The sequence below is a fragment of the Leptonotus elevatus genome, chromosome 18 (assembly GCF_054856555.1).
Source record: "Leptonotus elevatus isolate MCC_2025b chromosome 18, RoL_Lele_1.0, whole genome shotgun sequence".
NCBI lineage: Eukaryota > Metazoa > Chordata > Actinopteri > Syngnathiformes > Syngnathidae > Leptonotus > Leptonotus elevatus.
In genome coordinates this window covers 1857338-1873816 of record NC_141256.1, presented here as the reverse complement: position 1 = coordinate 1873816, position 16479 = coordinate 1857338, and positions in this window count along the sequence as shown.

Below are 16479 nucleotides of genomic sequence, written 5' to 3'. Positions count from 1 at the left end.
GATACAGTAAGTTCTTAACAATTCATACAATTGTTTTAAAATGGAAAGTGTGTACTGTACTATAAAAACAACGGGTGTTGGTCATTTTTTCCGTCACTAATGGCGTTTTTAAGACAATGTTTACAGCTCAGTGCATTTTTCTTTTCATATTAAGAGCTAACTAATTTTTAAAATGGAGTAACTAAAATTCTGCACATTTGTAAAATGGTAAAAAAATAATCCTTGACCCCAGTCCTCACAAATATATGCATTGTTATTTAATTTATTACTGCTAAATTGTGTAACAATGACTCTTTTGCACAACTTTAATGCTTTTATTTTGTTAGGTTAAATACGGCACAACTTGAATGCTTTTATTTTGTTAAGTTAAATATGGATACGCATTGTAAAATGACCGGAACTTTACTGCATGATGAACCAAACAAGATCGGTGTGTTGTACTTAAAGTTATTAACCTTAAAATGACTACTTAAAAAAGGGATCTTCCTGCCAGGATGGCCCATTTTTCCACTCATAAACTCATGTTTGTTTGTTTTTTAATCAGGAAAGTGATATTAACATGCATTTTCAATTATATCCTTCTGTTTTGGAAATTCAGGGGAAAAAACCAATGTGAATTGCATGGCATGTTGATATTGACACTTGGAGGTTGTAACGCACCCATCTTATTTTGAGCGTCGTTGTTTGTCGCCGTGGATGGACTGGGCATTTGGGAAACTCATGAAATTCCCGATGGCCAGTACTCCCCAAGTGTCAGGTCATCTCTTTCATTATCCATTTATATTATGTATAAGTACAGTGTAGCACTGCGGGTTGAAGTCCCCTCTAGTACTGCAGCTATCGAATACTTTGGTATTCAAATATCCTATGGAAAATTCTATTGAATAATCAGGTATTTGGATAATAACTATTTTCGCGTGGTGAAAGAACATTGGATTTTGGAATGACCTTCTGTTAAATATTAGGCAACCTCCCTCTCTACTGTTAGATTATTAACATTGTTTTTCTGTTTCAATTTATATTTTAATCGTTTTTTATATTAGTTAGAGCTGTGTAATAATAAGACAACAGTTAATTCATATGTTAGTCAATCTATAGTCTTTTGATCTCCTTTCTGGGAAATAAATGTCTAGTAAGGTTTCTGAGTTATCTAAATGATGGGATGTTTGAAAGTGCAAGCAGAGGTCTGTCCATAAATTTCCTGGTGCAATGAGGTGCCGGGGACCAATTGTTTACCCATATCTGGAGTGGACTGAGATAGGAATTCTAAGTTGTGTATTTAACTCTGCTGACAGGACAAGATGACAGGGGGGGAGTATTCTTTCTAAACACTGTTTTTGTATAAGTGTGCAGAGAGCGAGAGGCACACTTTGCGGTCACTGCTGATTGAGCAAGGATCCAAAGTGGCTCGGAAATTTCTGAATAATAAAAGCTTGCAAGAAAACTTCTTCACGAGATCTCAACTTTGAGTTTTATTTGAACACGCAGGAAATCAAAGAAATGATTTCTAACAAATGGTGACCCCGAACGTTCTAGATGATTGCGAGCTGCGGCGTTCACGGACGGGCGGAACTTCTAGGCGCCTAAATAATTAATTACGGTAAGTGGAGACTTTTATCCACGTAGGGAAGTTCTGTCTGTTTGGGACCGCTGCAACTGGTTTTCGTCTTCTAAATTGTCTAAATTTTTACATGAGGTCTGTGTGAACAAGTTGTAGTTTGATGTCGTTCAATTAACTGAGGGACGCGGAGTCCTTGATTTGGCATTTTTACTACGACATTGAACTGTACACGTACGTGGGGTGGAGCACTAGGTGACGGAAGTGCTGGCCCGGGAAGGTTATGCGCGGCTGAAAAAGCATTTTTGATCACAGGTTGAAGTAGCGTTTTTTATTTTGTTTTATTCCGTTCCGTTACGAGGGAATCGCTAGACTATAACAGTTATTTTATAAATTTTGAAGGGCTACGGAGTGACGTGGAGATTTTTTCTTCCACTAGGAATTCTAGGGGTTATAGTAGTACGCCTGTTTCGGCAGTTCTTTTGGATCAGGATGATGCTGAGTGATTAATTTTACCTCTGCGTGCATTCGCTAGCACGTGATGAGTTATTTTAAACAAGCGCGCCCTGCTAAAATTGTGCAGTATTGAGTACGGACAGGTTGATGGCAACGGGGATTGGATTTGTACCGCTGTTTGTTCGATCGAGAGATCACGTGATTCGTTATTTATGTATGTTCAATGTCTGTTATGTGTGTAAGTTTTTGTGGGTGTCTGTGTTGTTCTTGTGAAATTGTTGACGTTGTCGAATAAATTGAACTATCATACTACAAGTGAGACGTCACTGCATTGATAAATATTAATACGACTTGAATAGAATATTAACTGAAGTGGTGAATAATTGAAATAAATAATGGAGAGCGGTTTTGACCACGACACCGAATGGTTTGACCTACAAGTGCTTCTGGTTCATAGTCGGAACTTATTCTTGGATGCACAAGTTAAGAATGTTCCGAGGTTGCAGTCGAAGCCATGCCGAAAAACGTCGACGAAAAATGGGAAAAAAAACTACTAATTGTTTGAATGAACGGCTGTCGCTGGACAAAATGGTACGAGGGACTTTTGTATTTTCTTTGAATGGTAGAAGAGTCAGACGAAATTGTAAAAAAGTGGATCGAATGATGAGAAATGCTAGAATGTTGGCTTTGGGCTGTTCCGTTAAAATCGCTCGGGGGCTTTGATGGAAGCTGGTGATGATACAGTGGCTGATTTTGATGCAAATATAACGGCTCCGCAGGCATATGCTGAGCCGCTCACGGGTGATTTGTTTGAAGCTATTAACCCGTTTACTGAATCACTGTACAAAAGATTTGCAGACGACGAATTGACAGAACAAACCCGTTTATTATTTTTAAATGAATAAAGAGTGTGTGCGTATGTGCCTGTAAAAGTTTGAGAAATTGGGAGACTTGTTGAGTAATCGTGTGTGACCTAGCTACCAAAGGTGGGGGCTACCCTGGTGGGTTGTGATTGTGAGTGAGAAATGTGCGTATTGATATTTTGTTTGTTTTTCTTCGATATATTTAACTGTATGTTTGGTGTTGTTTTTGGGTAGTTAAGACTGGTGTGATAATGGCGTTTGTTTTTCGAATGGGAATGTGGTAAAATAGGTTTTGCGATGTGATAATGCTAAGATTTTTTCTTTTTCCGCTCCCCCCCTGTCTCTAAAAAACAGAAGAAAAAAAGGGGGGGCTGTGTGTGTGTGAGATGGGAGTTTAGAGTATAATGTGTCCTCGTGATGGAAGTTTTTCTCTTTTCTAGGTAAGAGAAGAATGATAAAAAATAACAATAAATAACAGTATTTGAAGGATGTTGCTGAGTTCTTGTAGAAGAATATTAGATTAGATTTTTTTTAGTGATTGAATAGACAGTCTTTTACACTATACTACTTTTGATACAGAAAATAAACTTGTTAACTTTCTCCTTTCTAGGCAAATGCATCAAGAATAATGAAAAATAATAGCATTTTGTATTGAGCTGTATTGAGTTAACATAATTATACCTACATCTGTACAGCTGTGGCTAGATTTAAGATAGTTGAATGAGAAGTTATAAATGTTTTTGAAGTCGAGAAAATAATGATTTTTAATATTTGTTTTTTTCTCTGAGTGTGTCATTTCAGAAACTGATGCTTAAGTTCCAAAGCAGATGGGGGTTTGATGACAATCTGCGAACGGGATGCGCCCCAGCTGCTGATACGTTGTATTTGCAAGTATTTCTAGTAGCTATTTTGAAGGGCATTCCCAAAAAACAAGCTATGGTATAGTTGAAACATTTTTGAGAAAGCAGGAAGTGAACTATCTTGCTATGATCCCATCTTCCTCAGTCTGTCGTTTGAAGTGCATTGGATCAGGCGGGTGCATTCATTGGTCAGGTGAGCGCCTGGGAGGGCTGAAATGTGTCATCGGGTCCACGATTACAGACAGCAACCTCCAGCATCTGGGTGGACGTGGCAGAGGTCAAAGAGCTTCACGCCGCAGCAAAGTCATTCCCCTGTGACCGACGAACATGGTGCTCAAATTCCACAATGCCCAGTGACTGTGTGCAAGCCTCATTACAGAGACATCTCCCCTACGGCTGTTTTGACTCCAGTGAACATCTCAATGCCTGTTTTGAACATTGCCTGACATTTCCGCCGCACTGCCATCTGCTGGCCAGGACTGAACATTGACTACTCAAAGCTTGTGGTCCGACTGGGATGCACACCTCGGTCATTGATATGGTACGCTGGTTGTATGCGAGGCATTTTTAATGGGTCGGATGGGGAAATGTGATCTATAGCAAAGTATTTCAGGAAATTGAAAACAACATGTGAATTTGAAATGGGATGATTGGGAAAATGTATTTCAATCTTAATTACTCTATTTTATTATTGGGTTTAGCCTACTAAATTTTTGCCTATTTTCTTGGGAGAATCAGTTTCTGAATTGGTACAATGGGAATTTAACGAATAACAGCGAGTTTGCTGGTTAATTTTTGATTTTTCTCACAGCACTGATTTATGAATCCCACAGATGTTACTCTTTGTAATGTATTTTGCTGTGTTTTTACAAGCCCCACTAAGCTGTAGAGGAGGTGGGGTTGATTCGCATTTTGAGAATAATTTTCGGTTTGCTTAAATCTAGGAGTATTGTCATTTTTTGTTGCTTTTGATTATAAAACGTTTGTTTTACTCGTTGAGAAGGTAGATATTTGAAAATTTTGTGTAATTCGTATCCTGAATTAGATTAATGTGGTTTCCTCTATTTTTTCATGACCCCAAAGTCCTCACATACCAGTGTCTCAAATTGTATCTGTATGTGCTCATTTTAATTGCAGTGACCTGAAGCTCTCTCTCGTTTACCTCACAATCGCCTGATTTAAAGGCTTGTATTATTTACGACGTCTTTTGCGGAGAGCTATAGTCTGGTATTCCTTATTTATGAGCTACGGAGTCTTGGTGTGTCCTCCCTTTGATATACCATACGTGTTTGAAAAGATCGGAATGTATCTTTGTCAAAGGAGGGTGTGTACACAGGATAGTTCATGTTTAAGAAATTAATTAACTCTTTGACTGCCAGACGTTTTCAGAAAAGGGATGCCGCCAGTGCCAGCCGATTTAAGCATTTTGACTGATCTTTCAAGGTCCACAGAAAATGTTCTGTTTGGACTATGGAAACACACGTACTACCTTATTCCGTTCTTTAGTAATCAACAATAGAAAATGGTTAGTTTGACCCAATTTCGCCTGTTTTGGACCAAAATATGGAGAAATCAAGCTTTTAGTGAAACGATATTATTTCATGCATTCTAGTGAATTTTACACTTCTTTTTGTCCATGAATGATGCCACAAACACCTAAATAGTGCTTTACTTCTATAAAACACTACCACCAAGAATGAAAAAGTGTTTTTTGATAGCAAAATACGTTTATTTACATTCAACAGTGTAACAATTTGACAACAATTTGGCAAACTATTTACAAATGTGTGCAACTGTGGTGCTATTTACAAATATGTGGATGTTTCAACGACAGTTTTTCTTTTTGTAACACTCTCCTGCGTGCAAGGAGACGCAACAGCATTTGCACAACAGATTGCCTCTTCGCGTGCGCCACTTTCTTGCAGGCCGTTTTTTTCCGGGGAATAGCAAGTATATACTGCAGTGTGTCATCAAGTCTAATATCAGGATCATGCTACGGTTACGTTACGGTGGTGTTACGTCTCGCTTCCTCGCGTCCTTCAGTTGCTATACCGGGTGGTAGGAGATGTTCTGATCCATTTTATCCACTCCATTCATGGTGGCATCGTAGTCCAGAAACAGTGTCTTCTCCGTGATCAGACTGTACCCGCTCCTCCGATGAATATGCATTGGACTTGGGGTACTCTTCATTGTCCGATCGAATGTCCGCTTGTGCAGCTCCGCGTTTTCCGGCGTTAGCAGCGCTAGCCGGTGAGGCTTTATGACGAGAATAACGGCCGCGTCAATGCTTCCAACTCCGGCGTCAACCTCGGGAGTGACCATCATCATCATCATCAATGTGCATTGGTCGATGCTTTTCGACTACTCTCCATCGTCCGATCGAATGTCCGCTTGTGCAGAAGTACCCGGCCGGCTATTGTGCGCGTTTTCCGGCCTTAGCAGCGCTAGCCGCGCTAGCCGCGCTTAGCCGGTGAGGCTTACTACGTGTTCATAACAGTCACGCCAAAGCTTCCAACTTTGGCGTAGAGCTCGGAGTCATCATCATCATCATCATCAATCTGCATTGGTCGATGCCAACTCTCCATCGCCCGATCGAATGTCCGATTGTGTAGAAGTACCCGGCCGGCTATTGTGCGCGTTTTCCGGCCTTAGCAGCGCTAGCCGCGCTAGCCGCGCTTAGCCGGTGAGGCTTACTACGTGTTCATAACAGTCACGCCAAAGCTTCCAACTTTGGCGTAGAGCTCGGAGTCATCATCATCGTCGACATCAATGCGCTTTTTAGTATTGATTGATGCTTTCCGTCTTTGAAAAAAATGCTCAAGCGTGAGCTGCTTGTAACCGGTTGCTTGGTCAGCCATTGTGGCTTCATCAGCCATTGTCTCCTCAACACTCTAGCTCCGCCTCACGTCTTCTACTGACGCCCACGGTGGGCGGCCCATCCAACCTTGTGCAAAGAGAGTCATCGCTGCCCTCTAGGGGCCAAAACGAGTCTTTTACTATTCAGATATGCCTGATACTTTCAGCACAGCTGCCCAAGGCTTTCCTGCACCCGTTTTTGAAAAAAAAAACAAAAAAACATAGGGGACGTCTTTTAACGTCCTCGGCGCCCTTCCCTAGGTTTATGCTAAACGTTTTATAACGTTTATGGCAGTCAAAGAGTTAATGTAGACGAATTAGTAGATTAAAAAATGAAAAGGTTTTGAAGTGATAATCCACAGTCTGAATGTGAGAAATCTACAAAAGAGGATCAACCTGCCGGAAACAAAGTAAGTTTGGGCAGAGGAGACAAAAGATGAAGCATATCGCCAAATGAAGGTAATTATATTATATTATATCTTTTATCTCAGAAACAATTGAAAAATGTAATGTTTGGAGCCCAGTGTTTGCGAAAGATTATATATGATATGAATATATATGGGCCTCTTCCCAGGGTGTTCACGGTCCGGCTGGCCATGAGGTTCTGGGTTGAGATTATATGATATGCTCGTAAAATGATTCCTTTCAGGATGGTTAAAGGCACATTCATGCAAATTTAGAACAGTAAATATCGTGGTAAAACATTACCTACTATTATATGAAACCCATTTGAAAAATTTATATTTACAAGCTCTGTCTGTTGTATTAATGAATGGATGAATGTCATTCAACTCAATCAAAGGCTGGGCTCTATTTCAATGTCACAAGAATAGATCTTTTCCTGTTCCAACAGCGCAGGACCTACGGATCTTAATCAAATAACATTTACTAATCCCAACTAACAAAAACTATCAGGTGTTTTTTCTCCAAATAAAATTTATGTGAGTTTATGAGAGATTAAATGAAAATGTTCTGCACTCAGGAGAATTGGACCCCACGGGGTGACGGAGAGGACATCTTGTGCAGTTCGCTGCACAGAGAGGAGGGGGAGACGACATTCCACATCTGGTCTACAAGGCTGCCGGATCCGTCCCAGGCTCAGCAATCTCACCACCTGATGATCATCAATCTCACCACCTCCGACTGGGAAAACAACATCAGCTGATCCAGTGGCCGGTTGTCGAGCTGCAGTTTATGAGGACATCATTCAACGGAGATCGAGTCAAGTGCCTTTTTCCTGGGCATCATTCCACGAAGAGTCACATTTGCGGGCAGAATAATCCCGGTGACAAATCGAAGGACCTTGGGCAGTCGACCCTGAGGTTCTTAAAAAACAACTAAAGCGACACTCTTTTCATTCAACAAAGAACAAACCAGAGATGGCTTCAAAGTGGGAACACATCTGCCGATGAATCGCGACACTCTTTCTTGAACAACAACATTTCGTGTTAAGCCTCACATATGCTATGCTTATTCCACAAAAAAATATTTTAATGTATCAAATTGTTCTTTAATGCCATATGACTGCTAAACTACCTCCTCTACTGCTAAAGGGATGTTTTAATGATAACTACTTCCCCCACACAACCATTGCTTAATGTTGTGTGCCGTTTGCGATGATGAAGATCCGGCTGGTATTTTCCTTTGAAAAAGAAAGAAAAAATGTTAAAATGTTTTGGGCTCTGTCGAGTCCAAATGAGGGAATGTTAGATTATTAACATTGTTTTTCTGTTTCAATTTATATTTTAATCGTTTTTGATATTAGTTAGAGCTGTGTAATAATAAGACAACAGTTAATTCATGTTAGTCAATCTATAGTCTTTTGTTCTCCTCTCTGGGAAAGAAATGTCTAGTAAGGTTTCTGAGTTATCTAAATGAGGGGATGTTTGAAAGTGCAAGCAGAGGTCTGTCCATAAATTTCCTGGTGCAAGGTGGTGCCGGGGACCAATTGTTTACCCACATCTGGAGTGGACTGAGATAGGAACTGGTGTAGGATTCTAAGTTGTGTATTTCACTCTGCTGACAGGACAAGATGACAGGGGGGGAGTATTCTTTCTAAACACTGTTTTTGTATAAGTGTGCAAGAGCAGAGAGCGAGAGGCACACTTTGCGGTCACTGCTGATTGAGAAGCCAAAGTGGCCAAAGTGGCTCGGAAATTTCTGAATAATAAAAGCTTGCAAGAAAACTTCTTCACGAGATCTCAACTTTGAGTTTTATTTGAACATGCAGGAAATCAAAGAAATGATTTCTAACACTACCCACTGTTAAAACACATCTTTGTTCTTTGGCGTTTGACTCAGCATGAGACTCATCATTGTTTCAAGGTTTTATGGTGCCTGCTGTATTTTGTTATTAATTTATGTATGATATTGTTATTTTATTGACTTATTCATTTACTCACTTAAGATAATTAATACATTTATTTGGTGTTATTTTTGTTTTACCTGTCTTTATTCCATGACAAATTTTTACTCCATGCACAGCACTTTGTATGAAATGAAATTTCGAGTTCAGTAGTTTTTGGTCTGTGAGACAAAGTGACCTCAGAACCACAGTTGTGATTTTGCCGACCGTCAACTGCCCAATTGAGTGAGCACTGTTTATTAAACTAATCTCTCAGAATGGCAACTGTGTCTGGCTGTCAGCATCAAAGTGTGCAAATCATCCCGTCGATTAGACTGCCTTTGAAAAGTAGTCCGATAGCTGCAGCCGCTAGTACCGTTAGCACGCTAACACTGTAGATGCCCGAAACACTGGCAACAGGCACCGTGCAATACAATATCAGCGTAATTAATTCTTCTTTTAGTGCCCTTAATTGGCGATCAAACGTGATTTCTGTACGAAGTTGTTTTGTTGATTTTGCCCGCAATAGTTTATGCCGGCAATAAGAACGGCAGGCAGCGGCAACGTTCCGAAGGACGTGTCAAGTCATCCGTTGCGCCGCGACTGGCAAAACGCTCCCGGGAAAAACATCAAAATAAAAGCGTTTCTTGGCATTGCGCTCCACATATTACTTTGTATGGGAAGACGGTGTTTTGCCAGATGTGTCCAATATTCCCCACATGTAAACTGTTTACTTCGCTGGATTTGTCATTGCGCTGATGACTCTTATGCCGGAAATCCGGCATCGTGCCGGAGAAATATGCTTGAATCTACAAAATGATAATAATGCATCTACAAGTCTGTGAATGGGTGAAGTACATACACATATAAAACATATGCGGACATATACAAAACAAAACAAATGGACTTTAGCACTGTTTGTGTCTGCCTTTTTACATCTTGTCTTTAAAACAAATACTTCAAAATGAAGCTTTTTCTTGCTGAAAAACAATCTTATGTTTATGACCTACTCCATGGAATAGTTTTTTTTTGTGCAGACACACACACCATGCATGCACCTCACACACAATATAGTAAGCTAGCCAATAGCAGCACAATAGAGACATTCATATTGGCACTTGTTTCCCTCATTAGCACGCAGCAACATGATTGAGTAGCAAAAAAGCAGACTAGTAATGAAAATAATGTGTTGGTGTTGAGTGGTAGAAGGTAAAAAACTTCACATATCCTGGTAAAAGGAAGGAACACTTTCACTCAACTAGAGAGACATACCCTGTGACTGGACTGAGGATGACGACGCGCTCCGCTCATCTACTTGTAAGCAGGGGATGGGGAGGAGTCGAGGTGGATCAAACAGTTTTCAATATTTTAGATGTTTAAATATTACTTTTAAACTCTATGGTTTTATACATATATTATAGCTATAAGTTTCTAGCTTGTTAAAAAGAACATACACTAAAAAATATATCTATATACTCTAAAAAATTGAGGATGCTATTGGAGCACCCCCCAAAATGGCCTAAATACACGTCTGTATTGGGGTATAATTTATTTATTTATTTTAACTATCGGTGACTACTCAAGAATTCAGTATTGGTAGGAAAAAAAAGTGGTATTGAACATCCTTTATCCTGACCATGTGTTATGATTGTGCTTTCATTGCGTTGTGTTTTTTTTTTCTTTCAGTCTCTGATTGAGTAGAGGGGCGTGTCCTCCTGCGCTGCACCTGTTTCTCATTCACAAATTAACGCTTTATAAGTACTGGAACTGCCGACACTCCTGGTCGGAGTATTGACCTTGCTACGTCCTCGCCCAAGAGCTTTATTCTGACTTAGTGTGCCAAATTCCTATCTCTAGCGTCGTTTCTTGTATCCAGTTTCTCACGTGAGTCTTTTGACACATAGTTTTATGTTGTTTATTGTTGAATGCTTGTTAACCACGCATTGAGGCTTTTTTTGCGCCGTAGTTTTGTGTTTCCTCAGCTTTACGCTTAAGTGATTGGTATCCACATGTTTTTCCCACGTCGCTTTTAGTTTATCCACTTTGTATAGCTCGTTTTGTATTTTGGTTTTTCATATTCTCGTTGAGCGATTCTACAGCCTTCGGGTGTATTTTTGTTACTTTATTTTCCTTGCATACTTTGCAAGCGACTTTTGTTAACTGTTTTTCTCCTGGCTTCGTCCAGCGCTTTGTGTTGTAGAATTCCGTTGTGTACAATTAAATTTGTCAATCCACACCCTTTGTGTCTCTCTCTGCGTTTGTGGGGTCCACTATCCGTTTATTCCGGAAATCGTTACAGAATACTAGGACCATGAATCCCGCAAAACACAAAGAGGTCAGACACACCCTGGCTAGGTTGTCACCATGTTGGGTCGTCAGCTGGAGAAGTTGGTTGCTCGGATGGAGCAAATGCCACTAGGGAGCGGTTCCGAGCCATGTGCGTCCGCGGCGCACGTACCTCCGATCCCGTCCGCTCCATTCAGGGAACCGGTTTTCTCACTCCCTGCACGCTACGATGGTGAGCCCGGTGATTGTGGCCCCTTTTTACACCACTGCTCTATTATTTTTTTACCAACAACCTCAGACATACCCTAGCAATAATGCTAAGGTTGCTTTTATTATGAGTCTCCTGACTGGCCGGGCAGCTACGTGGGCAATGGCAATTAGCAAGTCCTGGCCGGATCTCCAGTCGTCCTGTCAGGGTTTTGTTTCCGAGTTACGCCGTGTTTTCGACCACCCTGTTAAGGGACGGGAGGCAGGGAGTCGGCTGGTGGACTGTGTGCAAGGGAACGGCACCGTGGCCGATTATTATATTTATTTCCGTACGCTCGTAGTGGAAAGTGGCAACGAACCATCTCTCTGTTGCCTTTTTCGCCAAGGACTCAGTTCTAAAGTAAAGGATAAACTTTATATAACAGTTTGGAGGAACTTGCTCCAAACACTTGCTATCCGCCTGGACATTTGTCTTCGAGAGAGGTGATGCGAGCATGGAGCAGAACTCATTACGCGCCCTGCCGCGTCCGCTCCACCTCTCTGTCCGGCTTCTGGTAACCAAGGGGACGAGCCTATGCAGATTGGCGGGGGTCGCCTGACACCGGAGGAACATGCACGCCGCCTCAGGACCGTGTCTCTACTGTGGGCAGCCTAACTACGGGGTGGCCGCCTGTCCTTTGCTGACACCCCAACGCGTCAACAGTAGGACCAGAATGGATCATCGCCTAGTCCAAGAGACTCTGCCCATCCCTTTCTCCAGCCCTAATGAACCGCGTGAGTACTGTGATACAGTTTTACCTGAAGTCTCGGATGATGATTCCGGCATTAGAAGGCTTGAGTTGGCTGGGGAAGTTTCTTGGGGAACTGCGCGGAACAGGGTTGTGGCTTTGGTCAACTCGGAGGGCTGACGATGATTTTGTTGACCCCGGTGTGCTCAAAGCTTTAGGCTATGAGCCTATTCCGATACCCAAGGAAAGAAGTGTGTATAGTTTGGACGGACGCCTTCTGGGGATTGTTACTCATTCTACTGTTCCGCTTACTCTTCGCCTTTTGGGTAATCACGTAGAGTCTTTAAGTCTTTTGGTTATGCCATTGAGTTTGGCACCGCTTGTTTTGGGGTGGCCCTGGCTTAAAATCCCCAACACAGACATTAATTGGACGGTGCTGATTTTGGAGAATTGTAGTGTTTTTTTTTTGTTGTCACGGGCAATGCTTACGCTCTGCTGAGGGGGGCCTCCTCCCGCATCCTGCTACTCAGGTGGAAGAGATTTGTCTGGATATTGTTCTACAAGAGTATTATGACCTCCGCAAGGTATTTAGTAAGGATAGAGCCCAATCCTTGCCCCCGCACCGTCCGTACGATTGCGCTATTGATTTAATTCCAAACGCACCCCTTCCTAGTTCCCGACTTTTTCCTGTGACTGCTGAGGAGGCTGCTCTCCGGGAGTATATCTCGGACACGCTTGCCACCGGGCAGATTCGACCTTCTTCTTCCCCCATGGGTGCGGGCTTCTTCTTTGTAGATAAGAAAGATAAGACTCTTCGTCCTTGCGCGGATTATCGGGGGCCACCGTTTCATCCAAGATTCAAAATATGAATTTCCATTGCATGATATGGCAACTTTTTAAAGTATAGTCTATCAAATGCACATAAGCTTTGACATATAGATGAAAAATGTGTTTCCAGGTTTAACCAGCAAGACAACGAGACGCCCGATCAGCGTCATGTCAAATATGCACAATATATATACAGACTACAAACATTTTGCATTTCCACCATGGATAAAATATTGCCGTCATGACACTACACGCACGCGAAGCTCACCGTGAGTGCTCAAATGGAACACACCAGCCGTCGCTTTCATTTTGACCGCAACGGCTAGTCGTCGTCACTCACCGGCCAGCTGAAGGTATCCTGTGGTCTCTAAAACTGCTATACTTAAAGCTGGAGCCATGACCATTGGCCGTTTGGCTAAGCGGAGGCTCCGTGCTGTGACTTGGCTGGAGCGCTAATTTTAGTGGATGTCTGGGTGTGCGTCGGCCGCGCAACCCGCAATTTTTTTTTTGTATACTTCGATCATTAAAAAGTCATCCACTAGTACATGCTAAATTGTAAATATGGTTCAGCGATATTGTAAAACAGTATTATGTTTATTGTATATACTGTGTTTTTATGACTTTGGCAATGGCTGGAGCGCGCCACCCCCGCCTCGAAACATTTAATACTATAAGACATATATATATATTTTAATACTATAAGACATATATTTATTATAAATCCACATACACAAGATCCAACACAGTCCCAAAGAGCCAACAATAACGTACCAATTACTAAACAATAGTAAATATAAATGTATAAATATGTACTAATAAGCAACACTCCTGAGCACCATAGTGACCGTGTATCACACATCTCTGTATCCCGTGAAAATATGACTTTTATATTTAGTTGTGGACTGATTTGTTTGCCCAATGTTCTGCACCATATTTATATTTGCACATTTGTTCTCCAAATCCCAAATGAAATATATTTGTTTAATTTAAGTTTAATGATAGTTTGTTCTTTCAAAAAAGATGTTCCTGGGTTTTTATTTTTTTATTTGTATGCCTTCAGCAATATTCATTTAAGGGTCATTTAAATTCTCGTCAGTGTGTGCATGCACGTAGCTATTGGAGCATGATTAAAAGTTGTAATTAATAAATGTCATTGATGGAGATAGAAACCTTTCTAGTATATGTTCATCAAAGATGTAAAAAATTTAACTACTGTATAGCTTCTTACCTCATCTCGTTGACCTAATGCTCCAGATGTACCACGTCTTCTTTCTAGTGGGAACTGGTGAGTCGTGACTAGTTTTATAGGAGCAGATCACAACCCACCTCTGTTTCTTCCACAGACCGGGAGTTATGTTCGCAAATGTATTTACACAAATTCACTTTTATATAGGACTCAGTTTTGTGCTTTGTTTTCATTATACTACAGTATTTTTGTCTTGTCTTATGTATGTCTAAAAAAAAATCTAATCATTAATTGCTGCAGATACTGTATTCACAAAATCAGTCTGGATCAGAGCAAAACCTGCCAAACGAGTGTACCTAAGATATGATTTATCAAACAATTCACCGTGTGCGAACCGCTGTCATTTATAACAGTGGTTCTCAAATGGGGCTACGTGAAGGCACTCCAAGGGGTACGCAAGATTTTAAAATTTAAATTATATATTATATATATATTATAATTATGTAAATATTTCAGCTAAATCTAAATTAATAAAATACAATTTATATTCAGTAGGCTCAATTGATATATTCAGTCTCCTCAAACCAGAATGGTTGGACCCAAACTGCCAAATAGGATCACCTATTCAATCATTAAAAATCAAAATTAGATTTAAATGTAATTACTTCTTTTTAAGAACAGATTCACTATGATCCCAAAGACTTAATGGTGATATTATTTTTATGTGCACAAATGTTTATTTGTAACTTGTAATTTGTAGTTAATTATTTCCTTTAAAAAAATAAGTTTTTTTAGTCTTTTGATTTCCAAGAGATTTTGTTTTCAAGAGAGACCATTGTACAATTAAAGTCAGACAACGATGGCACTCATTTTGTTTCTTCACTAATTGGGGGCAACTTAGCTGAATTGTACATCTTTTTTTTGCCATTGGTGGGGTTTTTTTACAACACCAATGGCGGATAACTACAGGGTAAACCTCGCAGCTTGTGTCTACCCTCCTCACACGGTCTTCTTTCAAGAGCCTACATCGATTTGTATCTTAATTTTAGTGATATAGGTTGATTTGACATCCTTTGACTCTTCCATTACATGTCTTTAATGTCTAATAATGTACCCCGTTCTGCTGCGTTGGGTTTGGGGCGCCAGCCGTGTCGGGGAGGGGGGCTCCGGGCTTCTGGGTTGGTTCTCTGGCCGGTGGCCCCCGCAGGGCCCGGGGGGTTGTGCCTTGGTGCTGCCGCGGCCTGGGGGCCCTTAGGGGCTGTGCTTCCCTTGTCGGGCCGAGGTTGACGGCTTCCCTCTTTAGTGGAAGTTCTCATGCATGCCAGATCCACCAAACCAGCATCTACTGAAACGCAAACAGAATTTGCTTCTCCCACTGGTCGCTGAAAATCAGTGGGGGCTGGTGTTTGTGGATGTCACTCTGCTTCATCTATCTATCCTTCCTTCCTTCCTTCCTTCCTTCCTTCCTTCCTTCCTTCCTTCCTTCCTCTGGTCTCTTGAGGTCTCCCTAGTCTGTTGGAATTGTGATGTTTCTGGGGTTGGTGAAAGATTCTGGTTTTGTAACTGTGGGTGGTAGGTGGTGTCTGGTTGGTGCTGAATTTCACTTAGTTTCATCTTTCTTTCCTTTGATCCTTCCTCTGGTCTCCTGACAACTTCACGACTCTGGCGGGACTCTGAAGTATACGGTTAAGGTGAAGTGTTGGGATTTATAACAGCCTTCAGGTGAATTAAAGCACAAACACACACGCACGCACGCACACACACAAGCACACAAAAAAGAGAGCGATGATGATGACGTGTTGTCTCGGGAAAGCTGCCGAATGAATAATACTAGCTCCCAAAAAGAAAAAAGATGTCTTTGATGTTGCATTCACTGAAGCACCAAAGCTCAGAATCTGCTTTGGCACAATTTGAATGGTGTCTCAACGCTCCCTGCTTTACCCACTCATCTTTACGAGTAAATGTGTGATGACAAAGAAACCAAAAAACTATCAGCCACCACTGGCTCGCTGATGTGTTCCCCACTGACTACTGGTTGACTCACTCGCATCGCAGCTCATCCCGGCGTCATGTGGGTTCGAGCCTGGGGCAGGACCACTGCCACATGCAGTTCTATTATTACAAGTTTTGAGATAAATACATAACTGAAAGTGAAGAACTTCAAAGAACATCACTTCTGTTTGTAGCTTGCTAATGGTTATTCTCTTAAACCCACTTATACTTTTTACTTTACATCCAAATTTCTCAAAACAGAACAGAATGAACATGAAATTGCAGCAGACACAAAATATTGGGGATTAGTATTAT